General features: G+C 42.0%; 1 protein-coding gene and 1 pseudogene across 4 annotated transcripts in view; one reads left to right on the top strand and one right to left on the bottom strand.

Annotated features, from left to right (window-relative positions):
• Positions 1-415: 415 nt before the first annotated feature.
• LOC105309926 lies at positions 416-643 on the bottom strand (annotated as a pseudogene). The gene has a single exon (XR_897432.2). The product of XR_897432.2 is annotated as a metallothionein-2A pseudogene (transcript).
• Positions 644-8,752: 8,109 nt separating this feature from the next.
• Positions 8,753-14,672, top strand: part of SLC8A3 (solute carrier family 8 member A3) — a 123,919-nt gene continuing 117,999 nt past the window's right edge. The window contains exon 1 of one of the 3 annotated variants that reach the window (XM_011383592.2): positions 8,753-9,244. The gene's annotated coding sequence lies outside the window, so the exon portion shown is untranslated. Of the gene's footprint in view, positions 9,245-10,903; positions 11,049-14,672 lie in introns of those variants that run through there. The other 2 variants (XM_023526826.1, XM_023526824.1) reach the window with 2 other exon arrangements.

Below are 14,672 nucleotides of genomic sequence, written 5' to 3' on the forward strand. Positions count from 1 at the left end.
TGTAAGGGCCAAACTGAGACAAAGGAACTTGAATAAATAGAGAACCTAATGACTAAATATAAATATATTTATTATATTATTATATATTTATTATAAATATGACTATATGAAGTGGACTATTATATATTATTATATTGTAATCTATATGTATAGATAGTGAGAGAGAAAAGACAAATTTGTGAAAAAAATTTTTGCGAAAAGACACATCTTTTTACTGTTCCAAAATGGAGGTGAGCTGCTTCCTGATTTTTATGATTTTATTTAGAACACATGTAATAATTATTTGGCATTTATATAGCATTTTACAATATTTTTAAGTCAACAACTTTTATCCTTCACATAGTTCATAGAAAAGAGAATGTGGCAAAAGGGTCAGAGTAGAATGAAAAGGAAAATGTAAGTTTGAACATGTTCCTCAATCTACATTGGGGAGCAGGCCCTCTCTGACATCACCCTCGTCCATTGCTCCTTTGCAAATACAGCCTTGGACACACTGAACACAGCGCACAGGACAGCAGGACCAGCAGCTCTTCTTGCAGGAGGTACATTTGCAGTCTTTGCATTTGCAGGAGCTGGCATAGGTGCAGGAGCCACCAGTGAAGAAGGAGCAGTTGGGGTCCATTTTCAGCAGAGGTGAGGCAAGAGGTCCAAAGCAAGAGGCAAAGGGGCATTTGAGTTGGTGCAACATGTGGTGGTCAGCATTTTACAATTTTTAATTATGTCCATAGATATGATCTCCATAGAAACTAATAATAACCCTCAAAGGTAAAGATTATCCAGTTTAACAGATAAGTAAACAGTGGCCCATAAATGATTAAGCAATTTACTTAGGGGGTCTATGGTTAGTGGGAATGTTGGGACCAGAACTCATGGCCTCTGACTTCCAACTCAGGGTCCTTTCTCCCACTACATACTCTTTTCCATAGAGGAATTGTTCAGTTTGGGTAATTCTTTATTGGTTGGAAAAAAGTCCCCAAAATGCAGCCCCATTAAAAAGACTATATAATTAGTAACCAAAAGATGAAAGATATAGCTAGAGTAATATCAGAAAACACTTTAAAAGAAACATTACTAGAGATAAAAGGGAACATAATAGCAATTTTAAATATGTATGTACCTAGTAATATATTCTCAAAAACATTTAATGTACGATATGTCAGACTTAACCCACAATCAGAGATTTGAATATATTTTTCTTAGAAACTAATAGAACAGGCAGATAAAATATAAATAGAAAAAGAGATTTGAACAATAGAGTAAACAAATTTGACCTAATTGAAATGTAGAACGCTGTATACAATAGTTGCAGAATACACATTTTTCCCCCAAAGGCATATGAAACATAAGACCATATCCTGGGCTACAAAGCAAGTTTTAATACGTTTGAAAGAAGTCATACAGAGAATGTTTTCTAAACGCAGTAGAATTAAATTAGATATCATAACAAAAAGATAACATCTCCAAATGTTAGAAATTTGGAAGTACACTCCTAAATAACCCATCGGTTAAAGAAAAAATCACAGTGGAAATTATAAAATATTTTTAACTGAATAATAAATAAAATTATAACCTATAAAACTCTATGAAACAAAGCTAAAACTGTGCTTAGAATGAAATTTAAAGCTCTCCAAGCATGGACTTAAAAAGAAGAAAGATTGAAAATCAATGGTAAAATATGTATCTAAAGAAATGAGGGAAAGAATAGTAAATCAAGCCAAAAGAAAAAAATAATGACAAATAATAGAGATAATAAGAATTAATGAAATAGACAACAATCATACATTAGACAAAATCAGCAGACCTAAATGTTGTTTCTTTGAAATATCTTGAAAAGACAATAAAATTATAAATTCTAGCGAGACTAATCTAGACAAGAAATAAGGTAGATAAATTACCTATATCAAAAATTTAAATAAATAAAAAGAAAACTTTAAAAATGCAGATTATTACAGACATTAAAAACATTAAAAGAGCTTATTATGAACAATATTATACCAATAAATTTGACAGTGTATACAGAGTGGACTAATTCCTTGAAAAACACAACTTACACTGAAATAAGAAGAAATAGAGAATCTGAATATATTTCAAATTTAATTTAAATATCTGTGCAGTAACAGAATAATGGTCCCCCAAAGATGCCCATTTTCTAATCCTTGGAATCTGTGAATAATGTTACTTTATATAGCAAAAGGGATTTTGCAGATGTGATTAAATTAAGGATCTTGCTATAGAGAGATTATTTTGGATTATGCAGGTAGGCCCATTCTAATCACATGGGTCCTTAAAAGCAGAGAACCTTTCCCATTTGTAGCCAGGGAAAGATATGACTGAAAAAGAATGATCAGAAAGATGCAGTCACTGGCTTTGAAGATGGAAGAAGAGGGCCATGAGTCAAGTGAACAGCCTTAGGAAGCTGGAAAAGGCAAAGAGAAGGATTCTCCCTTAGAGCTACCAAAAAGAAATGCAGCCCTGCGACTACCACAGAAACTGATGTTGGACTTCTATCCTACAGAACCGTTAGATAATATGTTGGCATTGTTCTAAGCCATTAAATTTGTTGTAATTTGTCATAGCAGCCATAGAAAACTAATATAATTTATTAAAGAAATTAAATACCTAATTAAAAAGTCTTTTCACATAAAAAAAGTCAGTCTCAGATTGGCTTCACTAATGTTAATAGACTTCTCCAGAAAATAGAGAAGAAACACTTCCTAACTTGTTTGCTGAGGCCAGAAAACCTTGATGCTGAAATCTGACAAGGACAGAAAATTACAGACCAATCTCTATCATAAGTATAGATACAGAAATCTGTAACACATTATAAGCAAAACAAATCCACTAACCACAAAAGGATAGTACATCACAACCAATATAACTTTATTTCAGGAATGTACAGTTGGTTTAACATTAGAAAACGAGTCCATATAATTTACCACTTTAACAGATTAAAAAAAAACCACAATAGATGCAAAGAAAGCATTTGATAATATTCAATACAAGTTTATGATTTTTTTAAAAAGCCTTAAGAAACTAGAACGTAAAAAGAACTTCCTTAATATCATAAAGATTTTCTGCAAAGGACATATAGCAAACATCATATTTAATGGGAAAATATTGAAAGCATTTCTGTTAAGATCAAGAAAGAGATTCCCACATGTCCACTTCTATTTCTATTTAGCATCCTTGTATTTGAGATGCTAGCTAAAAAAGATTTGAAATGAAGAAACATGGTTATGTATGAGAAAAATGAACAATTAAAATCTACAAATAAATTATTAGAATTAAAAGTAAATTTAGCAATGTCACTGTATACAAAGTCAGTATAGAAGAACCAATTGTATTTTTATTTACCATAAACAATTGAACATAAAATTTTAAGAACAAAAAGAAAACAGTACCATTTACTTGGCATCACAAAACCTAAATGCCTAGGCATAAATCTAAAGAAATAATGTACAAGACCTGTACAATGAAAATTTAAAAACAGTATTGAGAGAAATTAAAGACAGTCTAAATAAATAGATAATTCATGTTCATGGGTCAAAAGACTCAATACTGTAAAGATGTCAGTTCTCTTCAAATTGATCTGTAGATTGAGTGCAATCTTAATTAAAATCCCAGCAGGCATTTTTGTGAAAACTGACAAGCTGATTGTAAAATTTATGTGCAATTGCAAAGGGACAAGAATAACCAAGGTACTCATAAAGAAGAAAATACACATTCTACTAGATAATAAGATTTCTTATAAGCTACAGTAATTAAGACAATATGATGTGAATAAAAGAATAAAAAAATAAAACAATAAAACAGTAGAGAGTCTATAAACAGACCCATACATATACAAACATTTGGTTTATATCAAAGGTGACATTGTAGGTGAAATTATCTCTTTTTAACAAATTGTACTGGGTCATTTGTATATCTATATGAAAAAAATGAAATTTCACTCCTACTTCAAATTAAATACAACAACAAAATTCCAGGAGAATTATAGATCTAAACTTGAAAGATTAAAAAATAAGAAGACAACAGAAAAGTATCTCGATGACCATTGATAGACCAAGGAACAGGAATCATAATGTACTTAGGATGAAGAAGAAAGTGATAAATGCACTACATTGAAGTTAAGAACTTTTCTTCATCAAAAGACAAAAAAGAATGAAAAGGCAAGTCACAGATTTAGAGAAGACATTTGCAATGTATTTAACAAAAGAGGGCTCATATCTAGAACATGTAAAGAACCCCGCAAGTCAATAAGAAAAAGAGGCTATCCAAAATCCAGTACATGCATGAAGTTCCCACTTCAATAGTCACTAAAAAAAATGCAAATGAAAACCACAAATTAAAGTTAAATACACACCCACTAGAATGGCTAAAATTAAATGGACCGACAATACTGTGTTGACAAGAATGTGGCAGAACAATGCTGGAGAAGGGGAAGTGTATATTGTACAAACAACTAAAAAATGTCATTATTAATTAAAGCTGCAGATTCACAAACCTTTTGAGCCAGTGAGTCCATTCCTAGATATATACCCAAGAGAAGTGAGTACCAGAAGACGTGTGAGAATGGTCATAGCAGCACTATTCAAAGTAGTACACCGGCCAGGATGCTTGCTGCGAGGATGTAGGAGGAGACACCCCACCTTCAAAGATCTAGTTCTTAAGGGGAAACGGCAACATCCATAGGTCAGAGGTGGAAAGGGGGAGGGGGGATTAAAGAAAGGAAAAAATTTTTTAAATAAATAATTTAAAAAACTAGAAACAACTTAGATATCACTCAAGAGCAGAATGACAAGTTAAATTGTGGCGTTTTCATTCAATGGGAAACAGCAATGAAAAATAAACTGCTACTACATGCAACATGGATAAAACTTAGAAACATAACGTTGAACAGACACAGTGGCACCTTTTATGCTTCCATTTACATAAAGTTCAAAATCATATAAAACTCGTGTATGATTTTAGAAATCGAGAGAGTTGTTGCCTTTGAATAGGAGGAGGAAGTGTGACTGAGGTAGGGAGGGGAAATCGTTAGACATTTTAATTAAAGAGAGTTGGGGAGTTTGTCCTGGAAGCGTCATTGAGAAAGTGACAGTTGAATAAGAACCCAGAGGCACCAGAGGAGTACCAGGGACACATGTACCAGAGGAGTACCTGGGACACTGATGTACTTATTGTTCTGGGTGATGATTAAATGAAATGTATTCAGTTTGTGGAAATCCTTTGAGCTTATACTTATGACTTGTGCACTTGCCTGTATGTGTTCTATTTTAACTAACAATTTTATTAAAGGAAAAAAATAAGAAAATAGTTAAGTGACAAATTTTGGAAATATAAGTTATAAGAAGTTTAAAAATTATATAACCCATAAGGAAGAAATATGTCTCACTAAACTACCCTAATATCAAACATTGCTTATGAAACTTTTATCTCCCTTGCAGAGCTTACTTAAGCTCCAGAACTTACTTTCAGCTTCAACTTGCTTGTCTGCTTCTGCCTCTCCTTAATCGCTGTCAGATTGTACAGTCCTAAGGCTATGAAATGCTGGTACCTGAGTACAGCGTTACCTGTGATTAGTAACACTATGGCTTGTGTGGAATGAAGAGCTAATGGCAGCAAAGGCAAGCAGGGCCCTTGCGAAGTGCCTGAGGACCCACGTTTACAGAGGCACCAACTTATGGAGTCCTGGGGCATAATGGTAAGTAATGAGGAATAACTTAGAAGCCACATGGCTTATTCTTTTCTTTTATTATTACCAGAGGGTCCATTCTTAACTATTCATTCCATCAGCCTCATTGACTGCCAGCCTCTGGAGAAAAGGGTATTATTGCCTCCTCTCTGTGTGAGCTTAATGGGAGTCACTTCATCCATTTGAGATTTCTTCTTTTCTAGATAAAGGAATTATATGCACCTCTCAACGTGGAGGTGAATTCTAAATAAGTTTTCCTGAACAGGTCTGATATACTCTTACTTAAGGGCCGTGGCATTGAAACCTTCTTCCTTTAGGCATGGGCATGGCTCCCTCCCTACCTCCTTTGGGTTCTTATTCAACTGTCACTTTCTCAATGACGCTTCCAGGACAAACTCCCCAACTCTCTTTAATTAAAATGTCTAACAATTTCCCCTCCCTACCTCAGCATCCTCCATCCCTCTTCTCCTTCTCTCCTGCTTTATTTTTTCTCCATAGCACCTACCATTTAACATGCCCTAGTATTTTGCTAGTTTATTTTTTTAAACATCTGTCTCTTCCTTTAGAATGTAGGTTCCATGAGGGCAGAGATTTTCATCTTCATTGTTCCCGGCTGTATCCCCAACACTTAGAATACTATCTGACACATAGAAGGTATTCCACAAATATTTATTGAGTGAAAATAACACGTGAAAATGCATAGCACAGTGTCATAGCAGGCATTCAATAAAAGCTAGGTTCCTTCCTTCCTTTTTGTTAAATTGTAAAATCCAGGATGGTCCAAATTTCCAAATAACCCTAGGTAATTCCTTGAAGTTGGAATATAACAAGGACTCATAGAATCAGCCAGAATACTTGAATTCTGTATTAGTTTGCCAGGGCTGCCATAACTCTGTTGTTAAGTCACCGACTGGGTGACTTAACAACAGAAATTAATTTTCTCACATTCTGGAGGCCAGAAGTCCAAAATCAGGGAGTCGACAGGTTTCATTTCTTCAGGGGCCTTTCTGGCTTGCAGACGGCTGCCCTTTTGCTGTGTTTTCATATGTGTCCTAATCTCTTCTTATGGCACCAGTCATTCAGTTAGGGGCCACCCTAATGACCCCACTTTAACTTGACTTCCTCTTTGCAGTCACATTCTGAGGTACTGGAGGTTACCACTTCAACACATGCAGGGCGGGGGAGGCAGGGCACAGTTCCTATAACAGTCTATCCCTTGCCCAGTTCTGTGATTGGGTCAAATCCCCTCACTTCTTTGGGCCTCAGTTTCCTCCAAACTTGAAAATGAAATGTGTGACTCTTGCTCCTAATGCTTTTGATAAATAGCTTGCTGACTGGTTTTGTTTGTTTGTTTGTTTGTTTGTTTGTTTTTTGTTTTTTTTTGGTGAAAATCCCCTTGAGTTCTAGAACAACCAGAAATAAAGGAATGAATAATGGCAGAAGCTGAAGGCAAATTGTCATCAAATTTACTGATTTTCTAACCCTGCATGCATGCAGTAGAGTGTGGAAAAAAAAATGTGAGACTAGTGTTCAAAGGAGAAAGTCAGTTGTAGAATTTACAATGGGAGATAAAGCAGGGTTGGGAGGAAAAAGAAAGAATTAACATATATTTGGGAATTACGCTATACCAGAAACTGTAATCTCACTGAATCTTCATAACTCCATGGGGTGGATGTTATTATTATTACTTGCATTCTACTGGTAAAAACATAGAGGCTCAGTATGCAGAGTTGGGTTTTGTTATTTCAGTCTACCTAGAACACAGAGGACCCACACAAGTCACTCCGCCTTTAACATGGTTGAATAAATTCATTAGCAAGGTGTCTGGCCCTAAGGAGGTGCTGATACTTGCTAAGTATTATTTGTTGACCCCCTCATATTTGACTTTAGGCAGCAGAGGCCTGAGAGGAACAAATTCCCACCCTTATATTCTGTCCCAGAATCTGCACTGGTGTCTCTGCAAAAGGCCAACCACCATGATCATTTTAGATCTGCCTAATGCCATCGATATACTAGGGATGTGAAACTCCATTCTTAGGAGAGGCCTGCCCACCCCTCATGCCTCCAGGACGAAGCTTGACAAATATAGCAGAAATTACAGGCATCTGATTTAGGGCTGCATGTGTACACTTCGCCTGAGCCAAGCCCCAAACCCTAGTTCTGCTGCTGCATCAAAGGACCATCTCTCTTACAGGCTCTAGGCCCAAAGTAAGCAGCAATTTGGGAGACAGCCCCCTCTTATTTTTAGCCTTAAAAACCCCAAACCAACATACCAACGCTCACCCAAGCGTCTCTCACAAGCTGTTTGATTTGGGTTGAGAAAATGACAGACTGAGTTCTGCACCAAGAACAGAAGAAAAAAGGTGGAAGGGGGTGGGGGGAAGGAATTTTATTTTCCCTGTGCTGCCAACCTTCATCCCCCTCAAACCCTCCCCTAGGCCTGGGTGGACCCTGCCTGGGTAATCGTCCTCTGCTATATTTAAAAACCACAGATGTGTTTGGTGGAAACTCAATTTCGGAATTGCAGGCGGCGTCTCCTAAGGACAAGAGGAAAGCCGGTGCCGCGCGTCAGCCTGCCCGACCTCTCTGCCTGCTGCCTGGGAGCTCCGGAGTCCACGGAATCCAGGTCAGGACGCGCCGCGGTCTTGGAACTGCCGCTGGCAGCAGGGCGCCGGGTGTCAGGCTCCAGCGATTGGGTGGGTGGCCGCAGGCTAGGGGTTCCGCCTGCATTCGATCCTTGGGGCTCTCTGGACTCAACGAGGTGCAGGCTCGACTTCCCGCTGCTGGTCGGGAAGCTCTCTGAAAATTGCCCCCATCGGTGGGCGAAGATAAATACGCGCGGCTTGTCATTCTGTTGAGCTCTCTCTCTCCCAGCTGATAGGGTGACGTTCGGTTTGGAGGCTTGGAGATTGGTTTTTTGATTTGGCTTCTTGCTGCAGCTTAGTGGGCAAAGCTCTCGGCTCGCCCAGAAACCAGCCCCTCCGCTCGTCCCCTCCTCGCGCGTCGAGGCCGAGACGTTGCCCGCGGTGACGGCGTGCGAGGCGGAAAGCCGGCAATCTCCCAGCCCCGGGAAAGCCCCAGCGACGCTATTGCAAGCCGGGGTCCCTGGGAGCCGCCGGGGCGCCCCGGACTGCTCGCTTTCTTCCCCCTCCCGACAGGGATCTCCCCGCTGCCGGCGGCTGGGACTCTGGGCCTCTCCTGGGCTTAGCCTCGAGCCCGCGCCCCGGGTCGAGAATTTCCAGGGGTCTTTGGGCAGGCTTTCCCTACTCCTAAAATCGGCGCGGAGAGACCCCACTCCAGGCCTCCCGCCTTGGCCCTAGCCCTCGCACTCCAGATGCACTGCTCCGCAGCTCCCTGAAAGCTGCGAGCGCACGAGTCCCCGCCGCCGGGCAGCGGCGGACTGACATGCCCCGGACACGGCTGCGGCGGGCGGGCAGCCCGCGGGGGCGATGAGCCGCGGCGGCCGTTGAGGAGTCGGGAGGCGGGGGCATCGCGCACCTTCCTCACCACCCCCCTTGCCCACTCTGCTCGGGAGACCGAGAGGAAACGGTGAGTAATGGGGTGAGCCTCCTGCCCTTCCCCCTCAGCGGGCGGTGAAGGCAGGAGAGGCAGAGTTTGGGGGATTGTGGGTGTCCCAAAAGGGTTCCTGGTTGTGAATAATGGTGTTAATTAAGTTATTTCTCAAGATCAATCATATGAACTGCCTTCCTGCGGGCTGAATGCCTGAAGCGGTGGGGGGAGGGTGCCTTGGAAAGTGTACGTTGTGTATGCGGTGCTGGCCCCGAGGGGGCGGGGGGCATTCTGACAAAGTGAATGTCTAGCAGGGTTTGGGGAGCGAGCTCAGAAAGAGATGCCTCGGCATGTGTGTGCAGTTGGGTCGCAGATTCGCTGTTAGTGGCCAGTGCGCACTGGGGAGGCTAACTGCTGTGTTGCGTTCTAGATGCATGTGTATGCTGGCTGTGCCAGGGCGTGTTGTGCCCCTGGGGCTGTGAGTGCCCACCTGGTGTAGGGGCTAGGAGGGGAGCGCGTTATCCACTCGGCGCGCGCCCGCGTGCACATAAACAGGCGCGCACCCCAACGTCCGGACTCCAGCGCTGAGGGCCGGGAACTGCAGCCCCAGCGCACTGGCCCGCGGTGGCCAAGAGGCGGGGAGAAGGAGGGTTTATTTCCCGTGTTCTATGCATCCCAGACCGTAGTGGTCTGGGCGGTCCGGGTCCAGATGGAGAGAAGCGAAATATGTAACTACCCCCGCCCCCCGCCATCCTACCCCAACACACACCCCGCCTCATCAACACCACGCACAGACACGCACGCACACGCCCTCTTTCAGAGGCTAGAGCTGCTCCTGCAGACTCTGCCTGACCTGCGCTGAGGACCCGAGCCACTGGGGGAGATAAAGAAAGCCATTTGCTCAGGGGGGAAAAACAGCTTTTCGTCTTTATTCACCGTGTTTTATTTTTAACCGTGGAGAGAGGGGCGGGGGTGGTTTAATAGAACAGACGCCTTTAATGCAGTGCCATAAATTTACCCGTTTGCTGCCTGGCGCTCCTGGCGCTCACCCGCCCTTCCCCCGCCCCGACCCCCCCCCATTTCCTCCTCTCTTCTGGCGATTAAAAAACAAACCCAGAACGTTCGGAGACAAAAATGATTGAAACTGAGGACAGTTTTTCCGAAGCGCAGCTTGGAGAAAAGTGTGGAGCTCCTGGGTGGTCGAGAAACACCCCAAGCTGTGGGAGTTGTGGGTGCGTAGAAGAGCACGTCCGGCCTACTGGTGGGGCTCCAAAAGGGAAGCCTCAGGCCTCTGGCGACCTGGTGACTTGCAGCCGCCTGTGATTAATCTTCCACAGCTGTTGTGCCCCATCCACTTGAGTTGAGCTCTTGTTTACCTCGATTTTTAAATATAGCAGCTGCGCCATGCTCGTCCTGAAATAGGGAGATCAGTTCATTTGGTATGGACGCTTGGCCTCTCACTGGCCCTTCTTTGTGCTGGCCTCGCTGGATCCAAGTTTGAGAGGAACATGCCCCTTCATGCCTTGCAGTTCTTCAAATGAGAATGGTTGATGATCAGAGCTTGGGGTGACTAGGTGTGGGCTAATTATCCCAGCCCCTCATTGCAATCTACGTTTCCTGTTGGCAGTCTCCACACATCAGTCCACTCAATGGCCTCATTTTTCTTTAAATAAAATATAGATATTGGGTTGAGAAGAAGCAGATGGAATCTACAGAACTGAACTTGGTTGAAGTGGTTCTTGAACTTAATGAGGATGGGAAGGCTGTTCATGCAGTTTCCTCTGCCTGGAATACTTTATTGTTCTTCCAACACTGCCGAACTCCAGCCCCATCCATGTCTAAGGTATTCCTATTCACCCTTCAGCTCTTATTTCATTGGTTACTTCCTCAAGGAAACCTTCCATACCTTCCCTAACTAGACTAGATCCCCTTATTTTATATGCCCATAACTTGAACCCGTTATTTTAAAGTAATTTAAAGATGCACATTAAATTTATGTGATTGAATAATGCCAGTCACACCTCTAGATATTAAGCTGCATGAAAGCAGGAAAGATAGCTGGTAAATTTGTTCCCTAAGGCCTAGCACTGTGCTTAGCATAGAATAGGCACTTAGTAAATGTTGGTTAAATGAATGGACTTGGAGGGACCAGTTACATCTCTCAGCTCCTGCTCCTCCAATCTCCATTATGACATCTGTGGCACTGCCCTCCACAGCCTTCTGGGCAGAGAAAGGATAAGAAGGTTATCAAACTGACCCTGTAAAAACATTTCCTTCCCCTGGGCTTGTCCCTGGGCTGGGACCCTAAAGCTGAGGCAGTGTCCTCTTGTCCTAACTCTGTCCTGTTCCTGTGCAAAGCGGTCCTTTGTACTGTTTCTGGGCATAGTTGCTGGTATTGTACATAGGCAGTCATTGTAGGCATTGTTCTCCTGTCTGAATTGCTTATAATCTGGATTTTGGGGAATGTGTCACACATCTTGGCTTCTCTTCCAGCTACCAAGGTCAGATAAGAAGATAGGATAATTCTCTTTTCATTCAAGCCTGGTTGCTTGGCTTAGAGGTTCAAATATTGGGTAAGGTTCAGAAATACATTGAACTCCAAAAGAGAAAGCATTTGTTTATTTATTCAACCAGTTATTTATTTATTCAATAAATATTCAACAACAACTTTTTCTGCCAGGCATTTGCTAGGTACAGAGACAAATAAAATAGATCAGTCCCTTTCCTCAAAAACATACGTTCATTCCAGCGGGGATAACCACCTAGTGGACAGACAATTACCATTCACATAAAGTGATTCCTTTCAATGGAGGGTAAATCCTGGGTGCAATGGAAGCATATAGGAAGATCACCTCTCTATAAGGGCTTAAGGAGGACTTCTAGGGACAGCTGATCCCCGAAAGAAAGGATGGGTAGGAGTTGGCTTTGGCGAAAGCGGGGAGGGGAAATGGGGGAGAGGGTGTTATGAGTGAAAGGATCAGTATACTAAGGCCTAAAGTGGATGAGAGCTCATCCAAATGACTAAAGACAGAGGCTAAAATGTGGGGAGATGAGTTTGGAGAAGCTTTAGAAGCCAAACCTTGAAAGGCTTGTAATTCACGCTAAGGGTTTTCACTGGGCACTGAGGGAGGTTTTTAGTACTGAAGTGCATGGTCAGATTTGCATTTTAGATAGTATAAGGAGACTGGAATGTAGGGAGAGAGAGGAAAACAGGGAGTTAGGAGGCTGTAGTAGAAACTAAGGCATGTCATCATCGTGGGGGCCTGTGAGAGAGGGCTAGGGAATTTCCTCTTTCTGTTTTAGTGTACAAACCAGAGCTGCCCTTCGAGGAAGAAGTTCCACTATTTTCTTTGATGAGATTGATTTATGTTTGGTTGTCTGTTTGTTTTCTGAATGGCACTCTAACCCCAACACTGGGCAGGGCGCCTCAAGAGAAAGGAAAAGTGGCTCCAGCAGGTGTAAAACATACTTTCTGGCCTACTTAGCTGCAGATCAAGTAGAACCTCCCAAGATTGGAAATCTCTGGGGGCTGGGGAAGGTCCCAGGAAGGAGCCTGGAAGGATAAGAAGGATTTAAATTAATAGAGACTACCTAGCAAGACTTCTATATAAGAAGAATTACGTGTGTGTGTGTGTGTGTGTGTGTGTGTGTGTGTGTGTGTGTGTTTTGATATTAGGGAGAGTGAATAAAGACTAATTCCGGAATCAAAGTATGCAGGTATGGTATACAGACTCATGTCTACTAAGAAAACAGCTCTATTTCATCCTGGATATAATTTGAAATGGGCCAAGTAACATTGACTGAATTGATATTTGGAATGACAAATAGTGCTTTCCTGATTGTATGCAAGAATGCTGGGTCATGTGAGGACTGGATCCGGAAGTGGGACTGGAAACCGTAATCCTGCCCTGGCTTTCATGTGATAATTTCCAAAGCACTTGAGAGGAGAGAACCTCAAAATCATGCACTGCTGTATTCATCCTAGAGAGTAAAGCCAAACAGTGTGTGAGCTTGGTTGATATTCTTCCTTTGCACCTGGTTTCCCCACTTTGTTCCTCATCCTTCCCTGTCACTAGTCTCAGAGTCAAAAAGATTTCCCTTCCCCTCCTACATAACGCCCAGGAGTCAATACCCCTGCCCCCAATCCCTGCTTTCATTAACTTGCCTCTGGCTCTTTCTCCTTCAACATTGAATCCCTCCCTCTAATAGTAAGTGTGCTCAAAAAACAAAAGAACACCACTTGTCCAATTTCTTCCCCCATCATTCTCTCTTCCCATCTTGCTCTCAACAAACTTGCAGTTTTAGAATAATCATCTGTCTTTATTTTCTCAGCACTCATTCATTCACTCACTTAGCTCCTTGCTTTTCCACTTTACTTTCTTCCCAATTCTCATCCACCAAGGACTTCACATTCCTGAAAACATAATACCTTATTCCTGATATCTGTCTGTATCCCCCTACACACACATAAGATTTATCATCAGCTCAAAACTTTCCCTTCTTGGCTATTATCATACTGAACACTCTGGATCCCATTAATTCTCTAGGTGGTCCCTCTTCCACTTCCTCTTCAATATTCTTTCCCTCCTTCCATTTTCCCCTTTTCTGTTAGCCCTTGGCAGTCTCCTGCAATGGTTTGTGCTATTGTTACTCCAGTATGGATAGTTCTGAATCTGTGACTCTAGCTCTCCAAGCCCAATGTCTCGTTTCCAGCCTCTTGCACAGTGTCTCCAGTAGGATGTCCCATCAGCTCCCCAAGTTGAATTTTCACTAAACTGACATCATCCTGGTATTCGAGGCCTTTGGTGGCCTTGTTCACCACTCCGTGTCTAGTCTCAGGTTTTATGATATCCACGTGGGCACCTAGGTAGACTTGTCCTTTCCTCTTCTGTGCCTTTGTTCGCATTTACCTTTCACTGAGAATCCTACCTGTTCTTTAATGTCCAATTCAGATGCCTCTTCCTGATGGAAGGGCTTCATGCATAAGCAATTCCTTTCTCTGAATTTCGATAACAGCATCTGTTTTTCATGAGGCCTGTACACTTATTGAAATAGGGGAGGGGGGGTGTTTGTTTTGTTTTTTGCATGTGGGTTACCCCCTCTCCTGGACCAAGTGCTTTTTCTCTCTCCCACACCCTATCACATGATACCAGAAGCACAATGGGTATTCAGTGAAAAATGAAGGAGTTTATAAATGAGTAACCTGCATCACGTTTGAGGCAGGTGAAAACAACGTCACGAAAGAAGGGAGTCTAAAACATTTGTCATAAAAGAAGCCAGTGGTGGAGTCAGAAATCAAACCAGGAATAGGCAATGTGGTATTACCAAAGCAGCATTGAACTGGTGGTAAGAAGGTTTGGTTTTGGTTCTTATAACTTCTGATAACCACAGGCATGACCCACTTCTGCTTTCTGGGCCTTACATTCTTTATCTATCAAAAAACATTATGTTGGACGTGTTGACTTTT

This window comes from Pteropus vampyrus, unplaced genomic scaffold (genome assembly GCF_000151845.1).
Source record: "Pteropus vampyrus isolate Shadow unplaced genomic scaffold, Pvam_2.0 Scaffold15, whole genome shotgun sequence".
NCBI lineage: Eukaryota > Metazoa > Chordata > Mammalia > Chiroptera > Pteropodidae > Pteropus > Pteropus vampyrus.